The sequence below is a fragment of the Schistocerca piceifrons genome, chromosome X, assembly GCF_021461385.2.
Source record: "Schistocerca piceifrons isolate TAMUIC-IGC-003096 chromosome X, iqSchPice1.1, whole genome shotgun sequence".
NCBI classification, from domain to species: Eukaryota; Metazoa; Arthropoda; class Insecta; order Orthoptera; family Acrididae; genus Schistocerca; species Schistocerca piceifrons.
This window is the reverse complement of record NC_060149.1, coordinates 596093155-596102132: the sequence shown is the minus strand read 5'-3', so window position 1 is coordinate 596102132 and position 8978 is coordinate 596093155. Positions and strand designations below refer to the sequence as shown.

The following is an 8978-nucleotide window of genomic DNA, read 5'->3' as shown; positions in this document are numbered from 1 at the left end:
CTGAGCATAGATAACTATGTTCACTTGGAAATGCTATCCTGAAGGGAAAGTGGGGCATACAAGTACCCCATATATGCTGAGTATTCCACAGTACAATCTGAGACCGACCTGGTAGAACATTGACTGAAGGTGCAACAAACGAAAGACTGCACATCATCGGTCTGTCGTTCATGAACCTTTGCGAAACGGTATCCGTTGCCTGATGTTGCTTTTAGATGTACTCCTACCTTCCATAAGTCAACGCCCTTGTCGCAGTGGTAACACCGGTTCCCGTCAGATCACCGAAGTTAAGTACTGTCGGGCTGGGCTAGTACTTAGATGGGTGACCTTACAAGTCTGCCGAGCGCTGTTGGCAAGCGTGGTTCTCTCAGCCCTTCTGAGGCCAGTTGAGGAGTTACTTCACTTAGAAGTAATGGCTCTGGTCACAAAAACTGACAACGGCCATGAGAGTGGTGTATCTACTACATGTCCCTCCATATCCGCATCCAGTGACGCCTATCGGCTCGGGATGACATGTCAGTCGGTCGGTACCGTTGGACCTTCCGAGGCCTGGTCAAACGGAGTTGGTTAGCACCTTTCACAAGAGTATACGAAGGCTCATTGGCTCAAATTACGTTCTCCCATAATGTGAGTAAACGATGGAGATGTTACGGCGCTCATGCTAATCTCAGTCTTCCTATGACGTGCAACGAAAGATACACGTAGGGACAGTGGCTGCAGGACACCAAAATGAAGACATTGTTTTGGATAGTAGACTACGGCTGTTCACAGGTTGAGGTTGCCAGGCAATGAATTGGGGAGTGACCTTTAGCGCCGTTTCCTTTCTTTCTGCTTTTACAAGACACAATTTTCGTCAGTGACCCATGGCCCGAATTCGTTGTCGCTCATGGCAGGTGACCATGAACACGGTAGTTTTCCACGAAACGAGGTATTCGTGATATATTACTAACACCTGAAGAGCCCAGTGCCTGTATGACATAATCATGATCAACCGGCGATCAAGTCTGCTGATATTGCAAATCTAGTTGTATTCTGCGCCGAATGACGCGTCAACGCCAGTGCAAGTTCTTACTACACCACACTCTCAAGACACTCCTTTCGTTGTGGCAATAGGCGCACTTCCTCTCTACGACAGCTGTCATCTCCAATGTATGATTTTACCTGTGCGTCCGTCGTACATAAAACCTACATATCGGTAGAAACTTTGTGTAGAATGTCTCATTATGTAACGGTTGCAACTGTACTGGCGTGCAGCATGATCTTACCTCACCAAATTATTGTCCATGATAGAAAATCAATCGCAACATTCACACACCCACACACACACCCACACACACACACACACACACACACACACACACACACACACGTACACACACAAGCACACACAGTTGGACAAATTCAAGACTCTGTTTCTAATATTACCTCGACATAGGTTAAGGTCAAGTCGTGCACCATCTACGTTCATGCTCAACACTTATACTTGCTGCAAACTTGTGATCCTCCAGTTTAAATTATGTAAGTTTTGGCAAGTTAGGCGAAACTAAATAAAATACAAGTTGAAATAAATGTGATATTAATACAAGTGTGAAAAGAGTTGAATTCTATCGAATAACAAATTGTAGGCAACATCAAAGTATTTGGGTTGAACGAACTGACGATTTATTCCATCAGTAAAAACACGTAAATAATTTTAATGTTGGCCGTGCAAATATGCATATAAGCAGGAAATAAAATAACAATAATAATCAAGTGTAGTAAGGAGTGAGTATTTGCGTATTTAAGTCGTAGAAGATTTCCCAAATACTTAATAAACACCAATGGTTTGTGAAATACAGTTTCCGATTCCGCTAAACTATACACAAAATAACTGCCACTTCACAAATAAATAAAGCTCAATATCGCCATTAGCACATCTAAACTTGCAGTATCATGAGTGGATAGTGGGTTCCAAAAGTCTGTCCAGTAATAATTCGAAAATTGCAGCTGAACTAGATCAGAGTTCAGTGCTCCCCATCGCTTAACACTCGTCAAGTTAGAGACGCAACAGGCCCACAGATTTTAAGTCCCATTCAACCTCGAATTCTTCTAACTACGAACAGAAGCAAAAGTAATCACTTGGACACCAGTCGCCCAAAATCTGTCACTTTACCAGTTCTAAATCACGCTAACAGCTCACTAACACACAAGTTACCTCTACGCCCATTTGAAACAGTGTGACCGCTTGAAGTAGAGTAACCGCTCAACGCACAATAACCAGGAACGGAAGTTCGCGCCACCTAATGGGTCCGCTCTCCAGAGTCAGCTTATAAAATAAGCGGTTCTTAAGATTTTTTGACAAAACTAATGAAGCAATCAATGTACATGTTTTTGCACATTATTTACTGACCACTGGACAACATAATCTGATTTTTTAAAAGAAATTCAGTCATCTTTAAACCCCCCACACCCATAGGAAGAGTTAAAGCTGCTCTGACCAAAATGAGGTTTGTCAATGACGGAAGTCCTGTAGTCTTCAAATTTTATCTGAAATAAAAAAAGAATAATTTTCTTAATGATTTTATGTATATACACTGAAGCGGTGAGTGAAAATTTGTACCACGGCCGAGAATTTAACCCGGGTCTCCAGAATACTAGGTAGGCTTCCAAATGGCTAACCGCTTACCCACTGGCTAACGCACCTGCGTAGTAAGCAGGAGAAACGGGTTCGATTCTCGGTATTGGTACAAATTTTCACTGCCCGCTTCAGTCTATATTCATAAAATCATATCTGAATGACTCCAGTAAAGTATCTGAAATTGTGTCATTTCAATTTTTGTTAATCTACGCTGAGCTGATAAATGTCATGGAATACCTCTTAATATCATGTAGGACCTCCTTTTGCCTGGCGTAGTGCAGCAAAGACGTGGCATGGACCCAATAAGTAGCTGGATGTCCCCTGAAGAAATATTAAGCTATGCTACCTCTATATCCGTCCATAATTGTGAAAGAGCTGCCGGTGCACAATTTTGTGCACGAACTAACCTCCCGATTATGCCCCATAAATGTTGGATGGGATTCGTGTTGGGCAATCACTCCGTCTTCGGGCCACAAGCGGCCCATCAGGACCATCCGACCGCCGTGTCATCCTCAATTGAGGATGCGGATAGGAGGGACGTGTGGTCAGCATACCGCTCTCCCAGTCGTTATGATGGTTTTCTTGGAACGGAGCCACTACTATTCGGTCGAGTAGCTCCTCAATTGGCATCACGAGGCTGAGTGCCCCCCGAAAAATGGCAACAGCGCATGGCGGCCCGGATGGTCACCCATCCAAGTGCCAGCCACGCCCGACAGCGCTTAACTTCGGTGATCTGACGGGAACCGGTGTATCCACTGCCGCAAGGCCGTTGCCCGTTGGGTGATCGGGTTGGGAATAATCATTCGCTCGAACTGACCAGAATATTCTTCAAAGCAATCACAAACTACTGTGGCCAAGTGACATGGCGCATTGACATCCATAAGAATTCCGTCGTTGCTTGGGACATGAAATCCATGAATGGCTGCAAATGGTCGCCAAGTAGCCGAACATAACCATTTCAAGTCAATGATGGGTTCAATTGAACCAGAGGTACCACTCCAATCGATGTAAACACAGCCCACACCATTATAGAATCACCACTAGCTTGCACAGTGCCTTGTTGACAACATGGGTCCATGTTTTTACGGAGTCTGCGTCACACTCGGACCCTACTATTAGATCTTACCACATGAAATCGGGACTCATGTGACCAGGCCATGGGCCGGCCGAAGTGGCCGTGCGGTTAAAGGCGCTGCAGTCTGGAACCGCAAGACCGCTACGGTCGCAGGTTCGAATCCTGCCTCGGGCATGGATGTTTGTGATGTCCTTAGGTTAGTTAGGTTTAACTAGTTCTAAGTTCTAGGGGACTAATGACCTCAGCAGTTGAGTCCCATAGTGCTCAGAGCCATTTGAACCAGGCCATGGTTTTCCAGTCGTCTAGGGTCCAACCGAATGGTCACGAGCCCAGGAGAAGCGCTGCAGGCGATATCCTGCTGTAAGCAAAGGCATTCACGTCGGTCGTCTGCTACCGTAGGCCGTTAACGCCAAATTTCGCCACTCTGTCCTAACGGATATGTTCGTCGTACGTCCCACTTTGATTTCTGCTGTTATTTCACGCTGTGTTGCTTGTCTGTAAGCACTGACAACTCCACACAAACGCCGCTGCTCTCGATCGTTAAGTGAACGCCGTCGGCCATTGCGATGTCCGTGGTGAGAGGTAATGCCTGAAATTTGGTATTCTCAGCACACTCCTGACACTGTGAATCTCGAAATGTTCCATTCCTTGTGAATTCCGAAATGGAATACCCCATATGTCTAATTCCAACTACCATTCCGAGTTCAAAGTCTGTTAATTCCCTTCGTAACGCCATAATCACACCGGAAATATTTTCACGTGAATCACCTGACTACAAATGACAGCTCCGCCAGTGCAGCGCCCTCTTATACTTTTGGGTACGCGATCTGTATATGTGATTTTCGCTATCCCATGACTTTTGTCACATCATGTACAGGATATAGCGCAGAAGTGCGAGCACAGTGCCGTGATTATGCTGATGTGATACAATGAATCTGTGAATAATTACACAATTTCAAATTCTAAATTAGTATGCGTTGTCTCCCATTTTGCGACAGCCACCATGTTTAGTTCCTTCTCCGTTCTTCACCCTTGCCGTCCAAACGCTAACCGCTTCTTCCACCTCCAATGCACATGCATCTTAAATTCAGCAAAGATAATGTACTGTTTAATCTACAACATTTAGCTCTGTAGAAAGTGTCCAAAATGGCGACCACAACATTCAGTACAGGCATGACAGCCTCATAGCAAATTCCAGCGTCCTCTTACAAGTACAGGAGGCACCCGACGAGCCTCATTAGACGTTGTAACTATCTTGGGAAGAAGTGTTTCTTTGTCTCACGCCAACCGGTATGGCCGAGCGGTTCTAGGCGCTTCAGTCTGGAACCGCGCGACTGCTACGGTCGCGGGTTCGAATCCTACCTCCGGCATATATGTGTGTGATGTCCTTAGGTTAGTTAGGTTTAAGTAGTTCTAAGGTCTAGAGGACTGATGACCTCAGATGTTAAGTCTCATAGGGCTCAGAGCCATGTGAACAATGTTTTTTTTCGTGTCACGAACGCGAATCTTTTGATATGGCCCCACAGACAAAACTAACAGAAGTCAGATCAGGGGAGCGATGTCACCATCTAATTCGACCTTCCCCTCTAATCCAACGCCTGGGATGTGGCATGGAGTGCGTCATCAGGTACTTCCACATAAAAGTGTACAGATACTCACTCTAGTTGAATCCACATCCGACGACTCATTTTAAGTGGTACATCCTCTTACAGTTCTGGAACAACTAGTTCGATGAAGACCTTATATCCCACTTCACTGATGGACGACACCACGAAAGGTCAGCAACACCGAATGGATGCAAACAACTCGAGAGTGCAGTCAGTAGAGGTAATTGTGCGGTCAGCACATGATCTTCAAGGTCTATGAACATCGTATAAGTGAGTACTTCTGCGTATGCTTTCGTGACGAGGCAGGTTTCCTGACAGAGAAGATCGCTCTGTTACTCTGAAATGAAATGATTGTATGCCAGTTTTAGTCGGCGCCACTTTGGCGACTTGCTCGTAGATTATGGTGAAATGATGCTAAGGACAACACAACACCCAGCCCGCAGTGGATAAAAATTCCAACCCGGCCGGGAATCAAACCCGGGCCTTGTGAGTGGTAGTCAGCCACGCTGACCACTCAGCTACGGAGGCGGATTCAATGCGGTGTCACTGAATGTGACAGTAGTCTCAGTTTGGAACCGCGCGACCGCTACAGTCGCAGGTTCGAATCCTGCCTCGGGCATGGATGTGTGTGATGTCCTTAGGTTACTTAGGTTTAAGTAGTTCTAAGTTCTAGGGGACTGATGACCTCAGATGTTAAGTCCCATAGTGCTCAGAGTCATTTGAACCATTTAACAGTAGTCAGATTAATCCTGGTAGTGTAAAGAAAGTTCAGCATCAGAATGTGGCACTCGCAGGTTTAAGAACAATGATTGAGCACAATTATCGATTAAGTGACAATACTGACAAGTGAAGTGAGGGCATGTGGGAAGGTGTAAGATGATCCGTAATCTAAACATATCTCAACAGCTCTATTAACGGTGTTTGGAAACAACTGACAGGTACTGGCACTGGGATTCACAATCATCTGTAACAGTACTATGTCAATACCACGCTCGACAAGATCTCATCCCAATAATTCACGTTGTTTAGACGCAATCTACTATGATTGCTACAAAAATGGTTCAAATGGCTCTAAGCTCTATGGGACTTAACATCTGAGGTCATCAGTCCCATAGCCTTAGAACTGCTTTAAACCCAACTAACCTAAGGACATCACACACATCCATGCCCGAGGCAGGATTCGAAACTGCGACCGTGGCAACAGCAAGGTGCCGGACTGAAGCATCTAGAACCACTCGGCCACAGTGGCCGGCAATTAATGCAACACACACGTTTCATTATAAGTACGACTCAATCCACTATCCGTTCAACAATGAATCAGGAAAGGGTACACAAATGAAATTCTGCAGAATATTGACATCGCTAGTCTTGCTACATGAAAGTAAATCGTGGTTACTAATTAAACGGGACGTGTCTTATATACAAGCTAGTGATACGAGATTTGTAAGAAGTGTTTTCGAGTACACAATGGCAGAGAGAGTACGAAACACTACTGTTTAGGAGTTAGACCTAGACCTATCAATAACATCCTGCCTCGGGCATGGATGTGTGTGATGTCCTTAGGTTAGTTAGGTTTAAGTAGTTCTAAGTTCAGGGGACTGATGACCTCAGATGTCAAGTCCCATAGTGCTTAGAGCCATTTCAACCATTTTGAACTATCTGTCAAGATCACTCAACACACACTTTGTCCTGCGTTGTGTCTTAGCGGATGACGTGTTTCCGCTTTCCCTGTATGCGGCAGAAATCTTCGATACGGTGCCTCTTGAAGCACTAATCACTTCGGCTCCCATGATTACGGGAGCAGCCACCATACGAACACCACCAATTTGCCCACGTTACAAATCAGTTAGTTCCAACAAAATGCACTCATAACTACACGGAAGACTGTTCTGACCACGACTGCCACTTATAACGTATTGAGGACATTGCACTGGTCTCGTTTGTGTCAAATACAACCCGAGCTTGCATTTCTTGTAGTGTTTACATATTTAACCCCCAGATTGATCTGCAATCACTGGGAGGACCCTGGCAAAGAGGAAGAGATACAGCCGAAAAAAAACGATTATTTGAAAAGCAAGAAAATCAAGGAATGGGGAGGATATTGGCTATGCCGTTTTCGAAGGAACCATTCTGGCATTCGTCTGGAGTGATTTAGAGAAACTTATCTTGATGGCCGGCTTGCATTTCAGCTGTTGTCCTGTCCGGTGTCGTATTCATTGGTACACCTGGCACAATGGGCCACTGATTCACCTGCAAGTTTTGCGTCAACAGTCCTTTCAAGAAACATCTTTGAACGTATCGAAATTTGAACCCATTCACGTGACTTTTAGCTGTGAAGGCGGATGTCGACTTCATGAATAATTTTTATTGAAAGTATAGATGTTTACAATCCAAAGTAAACCTGTGTATGATCAGCATCGTCTAGCAAATAAATTACGTTATTAATACCACGTCTACCTTTTTCTCATATTATTTGACCTGACGACAATTTGCGGTCGATTGTCATCAACTATTCTGTTGTATGTCTACACATAAACCCTAATAAACATCGTGTTAGGCAATATGACAACGCATGCGCCTCTTTAGTAGGGGCTTCTTTTGCTACCAACCTCGTTATGATACTTCTAATCTTTTCCTTCCAGAATGTCATTGTAAGTTTTTGGTTTTACTTATTTTGTTTTCCTAGTTATAAATTATAACATGATTGTAGATAACAGCTGAAATGCCTCCCAGAGTGGTCGAGTGGTTCTAGGCCCTTCAGTCTGGAACCGCGCCGCTGCTACGGTCGCAGGTTCGAATCCTGCCTCGGGCATACATGTGTGTGATGTTCTTAGGTTTGTTAGGTTTAAGTAGTTCTAAGTTCTAGGGGACTGATGACCTCAGCAGTTAAGTCCCATAGTGCTCAGAGCCATTTGAACCATTTTTGAACAGCTGAAATTATAAAATGGTAAAATGATGAATGTAATACCAGGGGTAAGTAATGAATAAGCAAATAAATTATAGTATCATTCACGGCATTTACCAAAACGACGGTTGTGTCGTATTTAGGAAAAATGTCTACCTTTGGCAAATGAATCTACATTTCAATGTCGCATACAACCTACAGTAAAACAATAAACCGAAATGACAATTTTTAATTTCAGGAAACAGCTTAAGTAAATATTTTCCTTATTTAATGATGAAAATAGCTAGTAAGACCGTCTACGTGTATTGGGAAAGGAACTTAAAAACAAGAAGGCGGGTGCAGTTGGCCTTGCGGCTGGCACCGTCACGTGGCTTCGCAGACTGTTCTATCGATCCTCGTAAAATTTAGACTCGCCACGTGCGAAGAGTAGACCGGGTCAGGGATAGCAGTTGGCACGGATCGACTTGAAGTTCGCCCATCTAGGGCATTCTGGCGGTTTCCCGTGATAGCAAAGACAAGACGACGTATTAATGCCTGTCTAGTATGTTCCGACAGCACTAATGTAATGGCACTTCTGTGAACCCATTTAGAGTACAGTTCTAATGTTCTTCTGACTTTCGTCTCACTCTTGGCATTTTTTTCAGTTTTGATGTCCTGCCAGCTTCGAATGAAATAAGGAACGAAGACTGGGATGTAATGTCCCTTCGACGACAAATACTTAGACGCAGAGCACTTCTCGGATTGCACAGGAAATGGACTGTGCTATTTTGAAAG

General features: G+C 44.4%; 2 pseudogenes; one reads left to right on the top strand and one right to left on the bottom strand.

Annotated features, from left to right (window-relative positions):
- Positions 1–236: 236 nt before the first annotated feature.
- LOC124723660 lies at positions 237–355 on the top strand (annotated as a pseudogene).
- Positions 356–3273: 2918 nt separating this feature from the next.
- On the bottom strand, positions 3274–3391 carry LOC124723444 (annotated as a pseudogene).
- Positions 3392–8978: the final 5587 nt, after the last annotated feature.